This window comes from Petromyzon marinus, chromosome 22 (assembly GCF_048934315.1).
Source record: "Petromyzon marinus isolate PM22_M1 ecotype Great Lakes invasive population chromosome 22, UKy_Petmar_22M1.pri1.0, whole genome shotgun sequence".
In the NCBI taxonomy this organism is placed as follows: domain Eukaryota; kingdom Metazoa; phylum Chordata; class Hyperoartia; order Petromyzontiformes; family Petromyzontidae; genus Petromyzon; species Petromyzon marinus.
The window spans coordinates 13,775,719-13,792,550 of NC_133688.1; the positions used below are offsets into that span (position 1 = coordinate 13,775,719).

At 45.4% G+C, this 16,832-nt stretch overlaps 1 protein-coding gene and 1 long non-coding RNA gene across 2 annotated transcripts in view; one reads left to right on the forward strand and one right to left on the reverse strand.

The window, feature by feature from the left end:
* Positions 1–16,832, forward strand: part of LOC142925636 (uncharacterized) — a 139,963-nt gene that overhangs the window by 108,936 nt on the left and 14,195 nt on the right. The window lies entirely within an intron of this gene.
* LOC116944973 (uncharacterized) lies at positions 177–16,064 on the reverse strand. Its single transcript, XR_004403182.2, has 2 exons — positions 15,591–16,064; positions 177–4,589 (listed from the first exon to the last, which is right to left on the reverse strand). It is a non-coding gene; the product is annotated as an uncharacterized LOC116944973 (long non-coding RNA).

Sequence of the window (16,832 nt, forward strand, 5' to 3'; positions counted from 1 at the left end):
TATGTTAAATACGTATATGAACTGCAAATTAAGCTTTTCATTGAGACATAGCAATGTCAGTTGAGCCAAATGACAATAGTCGGTGCACGTGGAGAATTACCGCCACCTATTGGACTGCACGCCACGTGTTTAAGAGTAAAATTGACTCGCACAAAAACACATTCACGCGCGCCAACTCTTACCAACGTCCTTTATTTTGATACACGCTGATAATTTTTTGTATTAAGTGCTTTGAGGATAATTCTTAAACACAAACAGTACATAATACAATGCCAAACTGCAAAGAGTAATAACAAACGAGCACATGGACACATGTAATTGCTTTGGAGTGCTTTTATCGTGGGGGGGGCGTACCCAATGTAAAATTCATTGGTTAAAAAAACACAATCGCACCTTCATTTTCTACTTAATACATCGTTCCTTAGGCAAATAAGTGCTAAGTGGGGACGATTCGTCCACATGTTTACCCCAACTCTCGACGGGGAAACACCTGGCAAGTGCAAGTGTTGGGACTTTTGGACAAGTCGAGTGGTTATCCTCGATTGGACGAGACTTTGGCGCATAGTGGTTTACAGATTCAGTCTTGCAACGTCGTTGGACCTCTGCCGTCTGCAGAGAACCTGCAAATTATGGAGTGCTTCCATTGACCTTGCCCCCCCCCCCACCAAGCATATGATCATGGGGCTGAAGTTTAAGAAAACATAAAAATGTTCTTTCCTGAGTTGTATCGCTTTATCCGAAGCTTGGGACAAAGTCTGGAAGGTTGCAAGGATGAGCAGTTTCAAAGGTCCTCCCAGTCCCAGCATGAGGTGTTAATCAGTCAACTACTGTGGGATGGATAAGCCACACGCCAAACAATTGGCAGTGACATTTCTCCTGTCATATCGTTCACGGTTTTTTTTTAGAGGGCATAAAGTGACAAGGGATTGGTTGGATTTGATTGCTTGCCAGCCACCCATTGACGGATGGCCGAATTACAATATTTGCAAATCATCGTGCAAGTACATACAACGGAGGATGCATTGAAAGAGGTTTGTCCGCCATTCCATTTTAACTTAACGTCCTAACGCGGTGCAAGGATTGAGCCTCTGTGTACGGGATCGCCTTCCCCGCCTGCACGGACGCCCTGGAAGTAGATTCCAGAAAGGCGAATCTCTCTCGCGCTCAAAAGGGCACTTGGATGCGTGTTAAAAAAAAACAAAAGCTAAAACATTCGGCTGTTTTCTTTGTTCTACTTGATATGGCTTCGAGAATAAGCTAAACCATACATCTTGAAACACAGTTGTGTTTTTTGGGAAGCAACTTGAAAAAGACATTACAAAACTGTAATAATTGTTACGCAACTTAAAAACAACCCCTGAACACATTCCACTCCCACGCCATTAGAAACTGTTAAAGCTTTAAGTCAGACATTTAAAGCCTTTAAAAAGGTGCACTTCTCACAAGTATTTTGGTCTTGGCCAAACAAAAGGAAACGCAGTAATGTATTTCACGGTTTACCATGTAGTATACAAGTTGCTTAATGTATGTACTGCGCAGTGTCATGCTTCCCATATGCTTTCAGCATAATTTTAATTTGCTCAATGTTACTACGCATGAGGAACCATCGGCAAGTATTATTATGCATTGCCAACTTTACAGTCTCAAATTGACGCAACGATTAAAGCAAATAATTGACTGTAGAATGTAAGGACATTGTTTTAAAATAAGCTACATATAAAGGTTAGGCCAACTTTTTTTATATTTACACACAACTGTGTTCCAAAAACCTTCTGACAATTCCTCAATACAGTAAACAAAGTACAGCACACAGGTGTACTGCAATTGGTTTGTGTCTGGTACTTCTTTATCGCTGCGCATGTAACGTTCATGCTGTCTTGGTAGCTCTTTTAATCAGCTCAAACCTGAGATCAAATCGGCCACGGACAATTTTTCCACCACTAAAATTGCTCTACACCCACTGCACAACAAAGCTTTCCTTTTTTTAGCTTTCCTACATTTATACTTAAAAAAATTCCACACCTTGCTGCGATGCAAGCACCAGCATAAAGAGCAATAAAAAAACCCCGTCAAAACAATATGGTAACACAAATACATGACGGTATTATTATTGCAAAGTCCTTTTGACATTGCCGTCCTAAGAACTGTTAAATGAAATGTTTTTTTTAACGGCTAATTTTCATCAGAACACATTCTAAAATATTGCAATTTTTTTTGGCATATTAAGACAAAGGCAGTCAGGGCAGGCGGTTTACATGCAACACAAAATAGTATTATTCACGGACAACTGAACGTAATCTACACAAAGGCATTAAAAAAATGAATCCTAAAAATGAGTCAAGCAAAGCGGTATTTATCACTGCTTCAGGGCACCCCCCCCCCCCTCCCATCTGGCACGTGATGTGAAATAAGCATCCGGCGATCCACTGGTGCCCGTGATTATTATGCGTTTCCAACGTTTCCTTATTAATTATTATTACGGGAAACTGTTTGGGCGTGGAAACGGGAAGAGTCAAAATGCCGCCGTTTTGGGCAACTCGACATTTTCCTCTCGTCAAACGCCACTCTGGCGCTGGCGAGACTTGATGATGATTGGCACCAGACCCAAGTTAAAATAAAATATTAATAGTAAAGCCTTACCAGTCACTATTCACCAGCCCACCTCTACCTCTGACATGGGTCAATTTCTTAACCCCCCCCCCCTCCCAAGCCAGACCATGTTACTTTCTGAACACGAAGTGGGCAGCATTGTAAAAAACACCCTTACGCTCCCCATCTGTGCCCCACAACTCCGATGACTTGCATCCCCAAATCTCGTGGGGGGGGGGGGGGGTCCCAACATCCATTTCAGACGAATTCCCACATTCACAGTTTCATTTCCCCCCATTCCTCACGACACCACACTCGTGGCACGACTGCGGCGGACACTCGACAAGATGCCGCGACGTGATCCAACGTTACAAAAAAAAAACATTAGCTAAATAAAGTCGATACATAGTGGTTTACGATTCGCACACGAGAAACAGAGCTTGTAAAATGATGTGTCGGCAATACGTTCCCCCCAGGTAACCCTTAAAAGGCAGAGCAAAACGAATCGATGAGCAATGTTCCTATTGGAATTTGGCAACACAAAACAAATCGTCGTTTGCTTTGGGAACACTGAGCGCATGGAAGAGAAGGTGTGGGGCATTTCGTCTCATTGGCAACACTCCGTGCACATGCAGGTGTGGGTGGTTTTACAAGATCGGTTTGTGATCATTGCCAATTACTTTGAAAACATTGGGGGGGGGGGGGGGGGAGATCAACCACCCCCTCCCTGAGAACTCGAAAATTAGTATTTTATTGATATTTAAATCAGGTAAAATGTATGGCTTATTTTTTAACCACTTGGGCATTTGGGATTGATTCGCCTCTGTGCGTGGCATTGGGCCAAATCTGTGCGACTCTGTGGGGATGGGAGCACGAGCTTCTGCGTGTGCCGAGTTTGCTCTTTGCCCGCGAGAGAGCTCGGCCTGGCAACAGTGGCCGCGATGAGGCCCTCCGTGTTGACAAGCTACAAAGGTGCACCCAATGTACAAGTCGGCACTGCTGTGTACATTATAAAAAGCCCCGTTTCAGATTAATAACTTTTGGTCCATTACAGAGAATGCCTTTATACCTCGTCTAACCGCATAGTCTATGAAATTAAAGTGGTATTGTTAACAAACAAACAAAAAAAGTTGAATGAGTGTTTGTTCTTGCCCTGTGGGTCTGGGTGGCAAGCCTTGCCATGTCCTGGCAAGCCGTTCATACACAAAACAAATGTATGTTTGTTTGTTTCACGATTTCTCATTGCTTAAAATGGTGCAGCTTTTACTTCACGAGGAATTCCTGCCAAATTCGAATTAATACGAGGATGACGATGACCATCACGAGTGCCGATGCCGACAGGGGGGGGGGCAAAACAAAAAAATACTTCTGTACTTTCCCCATTTTGAAGTGTTACTCCCTCGCGCCCTGTCGTTACGCAGTGAAATTACGTCGCACTGGACGCGGCAAACGGCCCTCGTCACAAATTGACGGAGCGGGGCCAATTAAAAAGAACGATTTTTTTTCTCCTAAACCACCGATCTCCGCGAGCTGCCCCCGCCACTCAGGAGGCCTCCATCATGCCCAGGCTGTAGAGCTCATCCTCGGCACTCGCGTGTCTCCGCCGCGGACGCAGCCGCACCAGGGCCACGATGAGCGCCGCCAGGACCACGAACGCGCCGATGATGGCCACCAGGCCGACGAGCGGGTCGTGGAAGGCCGCGGCTTGGGGCGCCCCTTCCGGTCGGCCCACGGCCGCCTCCCTCGGGAACCCGGTGTCGTCGAGCGGCGTCGCGGTGGCCTCGGCCACCGCCAGGACTGCGTTCACGGTGCCGTTGACCGCTTTCGAGAGGGCCATGGCGCTCGGGCGTCACCGCTGACGTCCGGCGGAGAGCTCGACGAGATGGCCTTCGAGCGCTTCCTCCTCCCGCTCCCGATGGGAACGCGTCACTCCCGCGCGCAGAAGTGCTCTGCCCGCCACCACCCCCGGTTCTCCTTCTCCGTGCGTGCTGGTGCTAAGCCTGCGGCGAAGAGACGCGAGACGTTACGCGTTAATGTCTCTCTGTGGTCGACGCAGCGACGAAGGGTACCGCGGCGCTGGTTGGCTCAAACTCTTCATCAACTTATCACCCCCCAACTTTGATCACATCAACCGACTGAGTGCAATGCAATGTGGCGTAACATTTTACTCCCCACGTGTATCCTTCAATGCCATATATTTTGATAAATATTATATCATTAAGGAACCGTTGCGTTCCCACTTAACGATACAACTATAACATACCATCGATATATATAAACTAGTGATTTTAACATACCAGCCGCCCAACCGATTCCATGATAGAGAAGTTAAGACATACAAGTCACGCGAAACCTGACACGTGATCTTTTATATACTTTTACAAGAACACTCATCTAGTTTAGAACGATTCCCTTATTGGCAATAAACTGTAATACGTGTTGTTACTAAATGCCTGCGTCACGTACGTCAAGACGACATTGGTACAATCTACTATGCAGTTCATTGGGGCATATATTGCCGTGTTTACATTCTTTTCTAGATTATTACGTAAGGCTGCGGTCACTTGGCAGAAAGACTTTCAAACGTTAGTTCCCGTGGTGACAAACATGGTTTTAAATCGGAGTCTCTCAAATAAAGGGATATCCAACAACAATAACAATACAGATGGCCAGATATTACATCTGCCTACCCCATAGCCGTTTTGAGATCGTTGGCTATTTTATTTGCAAGAACGCGGTTCCTTTCTGGACACAGTAAAAACAGCTGGAGGAGGATGACGTGGCCTGGATATCTTGACTTGGAAATCTGTAGCTGCTTTGTTTTCACACGAAATCTGACTTTCTGTGGCTGGGCTGAGAGAGGGGGGGGGGGTGTTTAAAACCACGTTTGGTGCGCCGTTTGGTGGCTGACATGGAAAAGAGAGTTGGCCGTTTGCGCCACACTTTGTACCAGGTTTTTTCGGGCGTTATGGTGTGCTCACGGCAGTCGTGGAGTAGACAATGTTCTAATTATGGAGCAAGCGCTAATGTGGTAATGTTCTCACACCGCCTTATCACGTTGTGTTGCGATAATACATTTTAGAGGACAAAACCTTCGATCGCAGGTGTAATTGCTAGACTTTGCTCATTTGGGTTCAATAGGAAAGAGCCAAAAATATAAGTGTAAATAAAAATTGCGTAATTGTTTTTTTTTACTTACATTTGCGGTTTGGGTAATACATAAAAAAAAAACACAAATATGATTTGTAATAAAAAAACATTGCATATTTGAATGATCATTAAATTTCACAATACGTTCATTAAATTCAGCAATGCGTTCAACCAAATTATGTCTTGGATTTCTTGCACGAAATACTGTGCAATGCTGTCGTTTCAAAATGTTTCCTTTTCAAGTTGTGGGAGTACGTGGGAGTAGGTGGACCTTCTGTTGGCAAATACTTAAGACAATCGTGTGCCATTTGGAATTTTTGAAAAAAGGCATTTAAAAAAAACCATTTATTTTTAAGACCGTTTCAGTATCGTTAAGATTATTTAAAATGTGTGCATATATATAGCTTCAAACGGTTGATGGAAAAGGATTTTTTTGATTACCCTCATTTGAAAACCACAGCATTGAAATGCACCCAAATTGCTATTGTATGGTACAAAAAGCAACTTCTGGAAGGTCAACTGGCACAGCAAGTACATTTGTGTCATTCCATGGCGAAGCAGCTAGCGAATGCTGGATCACTGTTGTATGTTTTGGAATACGAACCAAACTATCGATAAACTGGTCTAAAAAATGAAGTTCAGAATTTGTATTTCAAATCTCTTAAATTTTGATTTAAAGCTTTCGTGACTGCAGGGATTCATATTCTTGGTTCTTTCGGTAAATATAATACAATAAGAATTTTATTTGTTTTATATTTTTTTATTCTTTTGTTGTTTTCCCTTCTACGTGACTTTACCGAAAGAACCAAGAATATTTCAAATCTCTTGTGAAGAAAAGGGTTTTGTAGACTAGGAACGATAAACAACATGCGGGGTCCATTTAAACTGGTGTGCCGTCATTGGGCCTATGAAATTAGTAACCACATTTGTCTGTAAAGACTATCAATTTAGTATCTTTAAAATAAGCATCCTTGCTAAAAGAACACAATTGGTGGACCAGTGTAATTGGTGCTACGGTGGCGAGATGTTAACTACCTCGCCTGGTGTACAGGTCATGGGTTCGATCCAGACCCTGGCACCTGTATGAGGAGTCTGCGTGTTCTCCCTGTGGTCACGTGGATTTTTCTACAGGTCCTCTGGTTTTGCCCTCCATATTTATGAAGATGCGTTTACAGTATTTCGCTGCTATAAATTTCAACGTGATAAGCCACTTCTTTGGCCCATCATTTGTGGCCAGGTCGCTGCTGTAAAAGAGCTAGATAGCTCAGTGGTGCCTTACCTGGTAAAATAAAAACAGTTTTATAGTTTTTTTAAGTAATTGCTTACAAACACTCCTAGTTAAAAGGCAAGTGGTAGTATACTGCATGAACAAGAATGCGGCTTGGAGAGACAGGCATATGTACAACATACAGATTACGAAATCTTATCAACTACTTGCCAACAACGCCACCACACACTTCCGTCCACTCGGGTTTGGGTCGCTTGTAAAATCGTTGTTTTCCCACAGACCCTGTGTGGAGGAGCCCGAGGTCATTGATTCAGGCAACACCTAATGTATTTAGTCTCGGATATATCAGAGTTGGTGCAAGCATGCGCACAAGTGTGCGACCGGAACTCAGGTGACATGGACCTGATTGGCATTTATAATTACTACGATTAGGTAATTTGTTATCCAGGAAAACCATCACCGAGTCCGTCAACTCTTTTCTCGAAGAGGCCTTCATCGTCACGGCCTTCCTAAGAAGCGCCTTGCATTGTGGAAGGAAGAAGCCATTGCGTGGCAAGAACGTGCAAGTACGCAAGGATAAGCAATGATCCACACAGATGGGTTCATGAACCCAATTGCTATACTGCTATATCCTGGGCACCTTGGTAGCTCTGAGAAATGAATTTTCACAAAATTACGTGAACCACTAACCCGAGCCTTCTAAGCTCTAGATAACCAATGTAAAGCTACCAATCCCGGCTAGAATAAAGTTTTTAGAACAGGCTTAAAGAGTCGAGCTGGAATCAAGGCATAGACGCGCATTAAGATTTGAGCCCTCAGGGTTAAAGTTAGGGCTTGTGTTGAGGATTAAGTTAATGTTGAGTGACTATGTGATGGACATCATAATTGACTATTTACGGGCACTCATCCCTTTTACAACCTGGATTTAAAAAAAAAGAGTCCTACTTTATACATTATCCCACACTCATGACTCACTGCTCTGCATAAAGTTAATATATTTTTGATATAGCAAAGCATTTTATATGTCTTGAGCTTTGACCATGTTTTATTTAATCTGAAATTAGTTGTGCCAGTAATCTCCATATATATAAAAGGCAAAAGTTGTGAATGTGTGTCTGTTCAAAATGTTTAGTGTACATCCTGACATGCAACAAACTTGAAATTTGCCATATGGGTACTTTCCAGACTGTACACCATGCAACATTTTTAAAAATACTTTTTTGGGGGGGGGGGAGCTCAATAATGCATTTATTTTTTGCACGGCAAGTGAGCTGTGACGTCAAATCTGTCACGTGACCCGCGCATGTGGAAGCGTAACGCATTGCAGTGTAGCGGTTAGCGCTACGACCCCGGCGACCTGAGTTCGATTCCCGCTCACGGCCACCACCGGTGACGATTATTTTAACCGGTCCTGGGCCTCCCCAAGGTCGACTCAGCCTCAAACGAGTAACTGCTGTGGTGTGTGAACATCGCCACTGGGGAGACAAAGGCGGCCGGGCGTGGTGAAACCAAGTCCCGGGCGAAGCCGGGTAGTACAGCTAGTTATTGATAAGATACGGATTACAAGTTTGCGCATACCAGCTTTACCATACATGGGCTGACACGACAGAAATAAAACACCATATCATACTCTGCATTCATGTCAACCTCATTACAGCAATTATATCACATTCTTTTGGAGGCCAAAAAGCAAACTATCTTTAAGCGAGCGCTTTTTTTTGCTTAAAATGTTTCAAAGACAAAATACGTGCACCATTGAGTTATACGGAATTTGGACGTGCCTGGCCTGTGGGCACTGAGAGCAGCAAGAGGCGTAGATTTTGCTCAAGGCAAATTTAAGTTAAACTAAAATGCGTACACTCGTGGCGACGTGAAAAGGCAACGCATAAAGGGGCGTAAGTAAAGGCACGAGGAAATGCTTGGTCTGAATTCAGTGTTTACTTGGGACTGCATCGGAAAAGGGCCAGACCCGTGGAGAGGATGCACATGTGTGCGTGTGGTTTAATATGTATGAGGCCATCCTCCACCCCATCCACCCATTGCCCCCTGTGCTTCCTTGATGATAAATTCAACTCGGGTGTTCTGCGGGACTTCCCTAGATTCGCAAAGCACAATAAGTCACGTTCGCACGCGCTGCCAAGCTCCGCACACACACACTGCTTCATAAATTGCACGTCTTCTTGGTTCTTTCGGTAAAGTCACGTAGAATGGAAATAAAATAATAAATAATAATAAAATAAACCATTTTATTTATTATGTAAATAATAAAAATAAAACATTTTATTTTATGTTTTATTTTTATTATTTTATTTCCATTATACGTGACTTTACCGAAAGAACCAAGAAGATGAATCCCTGCAGTCACTAAAGTTTTAAATCGAAAAATTGCACGTCCTTTGTACGCACCAAAACTGGCCAGACAAACTGTCACGTGAGCAATCGGCCTTGACTTTGTTGACATTGCCCGCGTTAAGGTGCGTGTGGAAGAGAGCAAAAAGGGGAAAAGCTGGTGCTGGGTAATGCACAGTAGCCCCCTGTTAAAAGGCAGCCAAACATTTGCGGAAACCATCATGCCTCTTAAACGTATTAAGCAACTCATGGCCTCAAACGGAGCAGAGTTGCTGTCAAACAAGAAGTTTATGGGAATGAGGAAAGTGTGTTTGCTTGGCAGTGTGTTGTCTTTTCGTAGTGATCCTCAATAACCGCTTCTTGTGTTTAGTTTATTGTCCTTCCACCGCACCTCCGATTAGCACAGTTGGCTACGTACGGTGCGCGAAAGAAGTTCAACAGATATACAATAACATGGTCCACCTGGACCTCTACCACGACTCTCCACCAAGCATGTGATGAGAGATCTTCCTGCTGATTGGTTGTTGAACGAGTCTCTGAAAGGTGAGACTCCTGGTTTTTTTCAAGGTTAACAGTGGCACACAAACAAGCGACCGCGTATCGTACTGTAATGGACCTGGGAAAATGGAATGTTACGAGGTCACTGAGTGAAGGTGGATGGCGTGGAGTGGTAGGGTGTTTACGCTGCTGCTAGCCACATTTTGAGGGGCTGTGTCATCTTGATGTGGTCTGGGACTGTTTTCGTTTTTTTCTGCCTTGCCCAAGCTTGTTAAATCCGATTTATATAAATAGATAATTTACTAGTTATTTCTATTCAGTGACTTGCTTACCATTTTCTCTATATTGCACTTCTGTCGTGTCTCTGCATTGCTTGCTGTTGTAACAGGTGGACCCGCTCACACTGGGCATCTGTGAAAAAGAGCTTCATAGCTCATCAAATTCCCTCCTGCAGTCTTAACAAAAATTCTGATTCTGAATCTGTTCCACTGCCTGCGCATGGCCCGACTTGGTCTCAAATTGAGACGCTATTGCTTTAAAATATAGTGTTAAGCAGATGGAACTACTGCTGTACCATACGATGCTCATGGCATGTAGTCGTGGGAATTGTGAATTTATTCTGAATAAAGTCTATCTTGGGGACGGGGATAGAGATGCCCTTTCGCCGAATTTGTTTCTGCACGCACCATAGCTGTGAATTTTAGGAAGACTTGTGTGTCAAAATGGTGACTTTATTCAAGCACGACACTTTTAAACTTGAGGCAACAAGTCTCAAACTCGATTTCTCACCACGCATCACGATGGCACGGCTGCTGTGTTACCAGGCAGGCATGGTGGCACATGCTTGTGATTCAGCACTTTGGAGGCAAAGGTTGGTGGGATCACAGATTTGTAAAACTCCCAAACCCGCTGGGCTGTGAGGAGGGTGGGGGCAAGGATATGGCAGCAGTACAGAGCAACAACTGCTTTATTGCATCCATCTACACGCACGTTTAGAGTGTTTCCCCTCGAAATGTGCGAGTTTTCTCCTTGGTACACCGTTTTTCTCTCAATCTAAAAAACTCCAAATGCAGGGGACCCTCATGAAAAAAGGTCTTGAAATTCAGTAAGGCTTTTCTCGATCAATTAAAGGGAATCATGTGTGTACAACCTGTGTCCATTTTCACCCAAGTGCAGACAAAATAGGAAATGTGGAGAGGTGGACTATGGTGGAAAATGTTGATGGAATGAAGTTGGACAAATCACGTCTTTAAGCGGTCTCTTGGCAATCGAAGCGTTTACAAATGTGCAATCGTTCCGCACAAGGAATGGAGGCTTTGTGAACGTATGGATGTTGAACTTCTTTCACGCCATACGTAGCCAACCGTGCTCATCAGAGGTGCAGGGAAAAGACAAACTCAACACAGAAAGCCATTCGAAATAAGTGGATTGAGCCTTGCATCATCACCAAACAGCAGGCAACCCTTGAGCACAATGTTCTGCCGAATCCACGTCACCAAGGGGAGGTTGTGGAGCGTTAAGCTGGAGTTGGTTGTTTTTCCACCTCGTTTACATTCCCGATGTGTGCACCCACGCCCAAACAAACGTTGGCATAAGCGAGACGCCTGTCAGTGATCGCCCTGAACTCAACTGAACTTGTCACATCTGGGAAGCTAAGCATGATTTTAGCCTGGTTAGTACAGCACATGGATGGGAGGCTGAATTGGAATAGCAGGTGTCGTAGATGGCGGTAACTCACAGATGTGGGTGTTACTCCTTGGTATCCGCGAGTTTATTTCCCCGGTACTAAGTTGCGGTTTCCACGCGCACACCACACACTTTCATGGCATAGATTGTGACTACGGTACATTAAGCAGGTATAAAGATGCATTGTGACCTCTATACCGTGGGGTTTGTTGCTTCTGGTTTTTTTATAAAAAAAAACATGAATCATAAGCGTAGACTTTGTGTCAAAAATAAAATTATGTTATAAGAGACAATAAAATAATAAAATATTTTTTATTGTTTTATATTTTTATTATTTTATTGTTTCCCTTCTACGTGACTTTACCGAAAGAACCAAGAATATGAATCCCTGCAGTCACGAACGCTTTAAATCAAAATGTATGTTATAAGAGTTAAAATAATGAATGTATCCAACTGATTTTATATAACATGGTATGTGGCCATGGCGTAATGTGTTTTTATAAGATAAGAACAGTAATTCCTTATCAAAAAGGAATCCCACGCGAAATAATTAAAAATGTAATTTTCTTTAACTACTGGTGTGTAAATAAACCGTATTTAAACCGTGCCCGAAGGCAATGACCAACTACAAAGCCAAACATTGCCTCTCTATAATTTACCGAAATCCAAAAGGGTAAACAAGATGAAAAACTATTTCAAATCCAGCTCTAAAGTCTCTTCACAAAAGGCAACAGGACCTAATTTAACAGTTATTGAGGCTTTTGGGGGCACGCGTGTCAAGAATGTGGGCCACATTTAGTCGAGGACATTCCCGTGGGATGGGTTTTTCTTTTCTCAACATAGGATTAAGAGCCCATTATGTATAGTATGTATACATTTTTTTTTAAACACTACAACTATTCAAACACGAGCTGTTTTGACAATCCACAACACACGTTTTGGCGTACTCTCGTAACGACTATCCCAGAGATGTAAATGTACAGTCCCTTTGAGGGCCTGCCCTTGCCGCATGGGTGATGGGGGTTATTTGACCATGCTTCACCACGCTGCTGAAAGCGTGGTGACTGTCAGCATAGGGCAAGTACATGAATGGCTTTTGCTGCCCAGTACTTGCCATCTAATAATGCCCACCACAAGCAAGATGACAACTTGGTGTGCGCATGGTGGTTGGCTATCCCAAGCTCTATCCAGACTCGACCCTGCTTTGGTAGCTTCAGGAGATTGGACGAGATGGGGGGGGGGTGCATTCCGGCTGATTTAGTCAAAAGCACCTCGCAGAAATGAATCTATACAAACATCTCACCAAACAGTGATTTGGAATGCTCCACTGAAGCACGTTTGTAAACTCACGCTACCGCACACTTTATTTAACGCAATCCTGTTGAGCCACACACACACTGCAGCATGGACAAACGGACTTCAGGAGTGATGGGTAGGCTTTCGCGACAAATATCATCCATAATATTAGGTGTTTTTTTGGGTTAGATCGCGTAAAATTACAATTCTGGCTGTCACCTGTTGAAGATAGTTGTAATTACTGGTGAAACTTCGTACTCAGATTGTAAATGTTGTGCCTTGGCTCTTCAACACACAACCGGTGTGCTGTACTAATGACGAATTGGCCACGTTCTGTTTACGTGACAAACCTTACAATTGGCCGTGTCGGGTGGTGGTGGGTTTAACGACACATTTATATATTTACGCGATCTAACCCAAAAAACGTTAATTATTCATGAGTTATTATGGGGCCGTCCATAAATGACGTCACGCACCTGGGGGGGTCAGACATTTGTGACGGTGTGACGTTGGGGGGGGGGGGGGTTGAGAAATGTGACGTCACATCAAAATGCGCAACTTTAAATAATTAAATAGACTTTTTAATAAATGTTTTCTCCTACATTAGAGTGCAGCGCCACATTAAATACGCACTACAATGACAATAGTTTAAAGCGATTTGAAGCATGTTTTATATTTTTGGGGGGGGGGGCAGAGCTTTGTGACGTCATATTTGAGGGGGGGGGGTCTAACTTTTTGTGACGCCGTGTGACGAAGGGGGGGGGGTCGGTCCAAAATCGCGTGACGTCATTTATGGACGGCCCCTATGTATTTTTGGGGCTTTTCACGGAAGTCCACTTCTTTACGGCGTGATGCCAGTCACCCAACCCCCCTCTCCCGTTCCGCACGAACGTTTTCCACCCTCGTCGAAGCAGCCCTGAATGTTGAAAACAAATCTGGAACGCGTGCGTTGCCTACGAGACGAAAACTTGTTTTTTGTATTGCTCGAGGAGTTTATGTGTCCCGTGTAAAAAACAAAAACTATCTTGAATCACCCCCTTCTGAATCGGAATCTTTGTTTATCCTGGAGAAATCCGATGAGCTATGAAGCTATTTTATTACCGTTGTCGAGTAGGGGCGGGTCAGAAAGTTCCAACAATAAGCAAATACAAAAAACATACCATCGGTGTGCAAAGTATGCTCCCATACCAAGACGGAGTCGAGCGCTAATACTGGCAACTATTCAGAATGTACATCTTCCTGCTCTATTAATAAGTTGTAAAGGCAAAGTACCGTACACTCTCAAACGGGGGGAAGTGGAACAACGATGCATCAATTAATCAGATTGCACAGTGCATACACACTGCGTGCAATGTCTTTATACAATACATTACAAATAAGCTTCAAATCTAGAAGTTGTGTAAAACTTGAATTTTTCACGATTCTGAGTGCCAACCAAGAAGCCATCCTTTTCGCTTAAGTTTCTCGGCAATGACACGCACAATGGCGAACTCTGCCATTCGCATGGAGACTTTTTTTTTTTACACAAAGCACGCTTGTGGGTGCCAGTTTAACATGCCCCCGTTACACGATGGTGCACTTCTTGGCAGACCAACTAACACTTATCATCCTAACGAGTCTTCGGATAGGATCGTCTGCGGAATGCCCTCCTCATCCAGCAGTGTGGCACGACAAAGGGCGATGCCTGTAGCCGCTGCTTTTGACGGGCGAGGTGGGCACCAGCCCGCAATCCATGCAAGGGCTCTGGAAGTGGGATGGTGGATCGCGATAAGATGACCGCGTGCCCTTACCCACCTGCACGGGGGGGGAGGTCAAGAGATTCGCCGATAGGGGCAGTGCTACAAGGTGGACACAGTTGCCACGAGCTTTATGGATTTTTTTGGGTTGGAGGTGGGAGGATAATGCGTGGGGTTCTTCTCAATGCACACCCATTTCCTCCCACGTACAAATGAAAAAAATAAGATTTTTTTTCGTGCGTAACATCCCACGCTGTGTCCTCTTGCATTTTTTTAACTATTTAATTTTAATACAGGATAGAGTCAAATCTGTAGACGACGATAAACCACATCGCAACTTAAGGACATGGCCACAATTGCAGTTCTTTTGAGCTGGTCTGCACAAGGCCGATAGCTTTTGCACACGTGCAATGCACATCTTTGTGCGAGTGTTGTTTTAGCTATAACTTACAGGATTACAAATTTCCACGATTAGAAGGAAATGTGCAATACGGCACATGATATATCGATTACAATTATCAGTGTTGCAGCAATGTGTCGTATGCAGAATACAGCACTGTACACAAGTTAGTAATTAGCGAACACATTTGCACAGTAAAAAAGTGCATTATGTATTGTGATACTATAATTTCGTGTTTCATAAATCGTAGATTATGGGGGGACCCCCTCTAATTATCTTAATCATAAACCAGGTAGTCGTACGTTCGTGCAATTTTCAATGGCTGGTGTATAGTATATACCGTATACATTTATGTAGACTTGTATAACGCATAGGATATTAGCGCTCATAAATAGCGCATACCGTCTGTGCAGTGATTTACCAACTTCAGTCCGGTATTTATGAACAGTGGTTGCAATCGCCTACTCTGTTTAATAGCATTCTGCAAAATCAATTATTCTTGGAGGCGTTAAACATTTGCACGGCACAATGCACGGATTAACGCACTTACAGGCAACACATGACTACTCAAGCAAATAACATCAGTTGCGTGTTAACAAAACGAAATGGAGTGGAACACAACATGCAGGGCAAAATAGCACCACTCCCCCCACCTTACCTGTTATAGGGCAGTCGTCCGAACAGCGAGTACGGGCTTGACTCAACGATTCAAACTTGCCTTTACCCCTTCCACCAAAGCAAACAAAACAGCGTATTGCCGTGACGCAGCCAAGCGCACTGTGCTCGTTGTGTACGTACGATATTATCCTCGAAAAGTATACCCACGCGTTTAATTGTCAACGACTATTAAGTAGCCAAAAGTTAACACAACAAAGTTAGTGGCTTTCTTCTGCAGCTGCTTCGTGGCTGTTGCTGCTACTGAGCGGCCGCCGGGTAACAGCGAAGCCACGGGCACCAGGCAAGCAGGCAAACGGATGAAATCGCCCGGAAATTGTTGCGGAGGGCAAAATCCAGTTCGGCTTTTGTGCGACGGCGGCGGCGGCGCCGAAGATGCCACTCGCGCCACGTGCGTGAGCTCCCAGCTGTGGCGACGCGAGGCAGCGCGTGGGTTATTTAAAGGGCGGCTGTCCACGCGCCCCGCACGAGGGGCCTTGGCGCGCGCACCTCCACCCCGATTGGCCCCCACCGCACTCGCGGCGGCGACCAATCGGGAGGAACTTAGCACGCGTCAACAGCGTGCTGGGTGGGTGGGGGAGGGGTGCAGCCCGGGCAGCAGCAGCAGCCAGGGTGGGGGGTGAGGTGGGGGGTGAGGTGGGGGGTGAGGTGGGGGGTGAGGTGGGGGGTGAGGTGGGGGGTGAGGTGGGGGGTGAGGTGGGGGGTGAGGTGGGGGGTGAGGTGGGGGGTGAGGTGGGGGGTGAGGTGGGGGGTGAGGTGGGGGGTGAGGTGGGGGCAGGAGCCAGGGTGGGGGGTGAGGTGGGGGGTGAGGTGGGGGGTGAGGTGGGGGGTGAGGTGGGGGGTGAGATGAGGGGTGAAGTGGGGGGGGGCAGGAGCCAGGGTGGAGGGTGAGGTGGGGGGGGGCAGGAGCCAGGGTGGAGGGTGAGGTGGGGGGTGAGGTGGGGGTGAGGTGGGGGTGAGGTGGGGGGTGAGGTGGGGGGTGAGGTGGGGGGTGAGGTGGGGGTGAGGTGGGGGGGGGCAGCAGCCAGGGTGGAGGGTGAGGTGGGCGGGGCGGGGGTGAGGTGGGGGGGGCAGGAGTGAGGTGGTGGGGGGTAGTGGGGGGTGAGGTGGGGGGGGCCAGGAGCCAGGGTGGAGGGTGAGGTGGTGGGAGGGACAGCAATTAGCATGGTGGGGGAGGGGGGTCACCAGACGGCATGGTGGGGAGGGCAGCAGACAGTATGGGGGG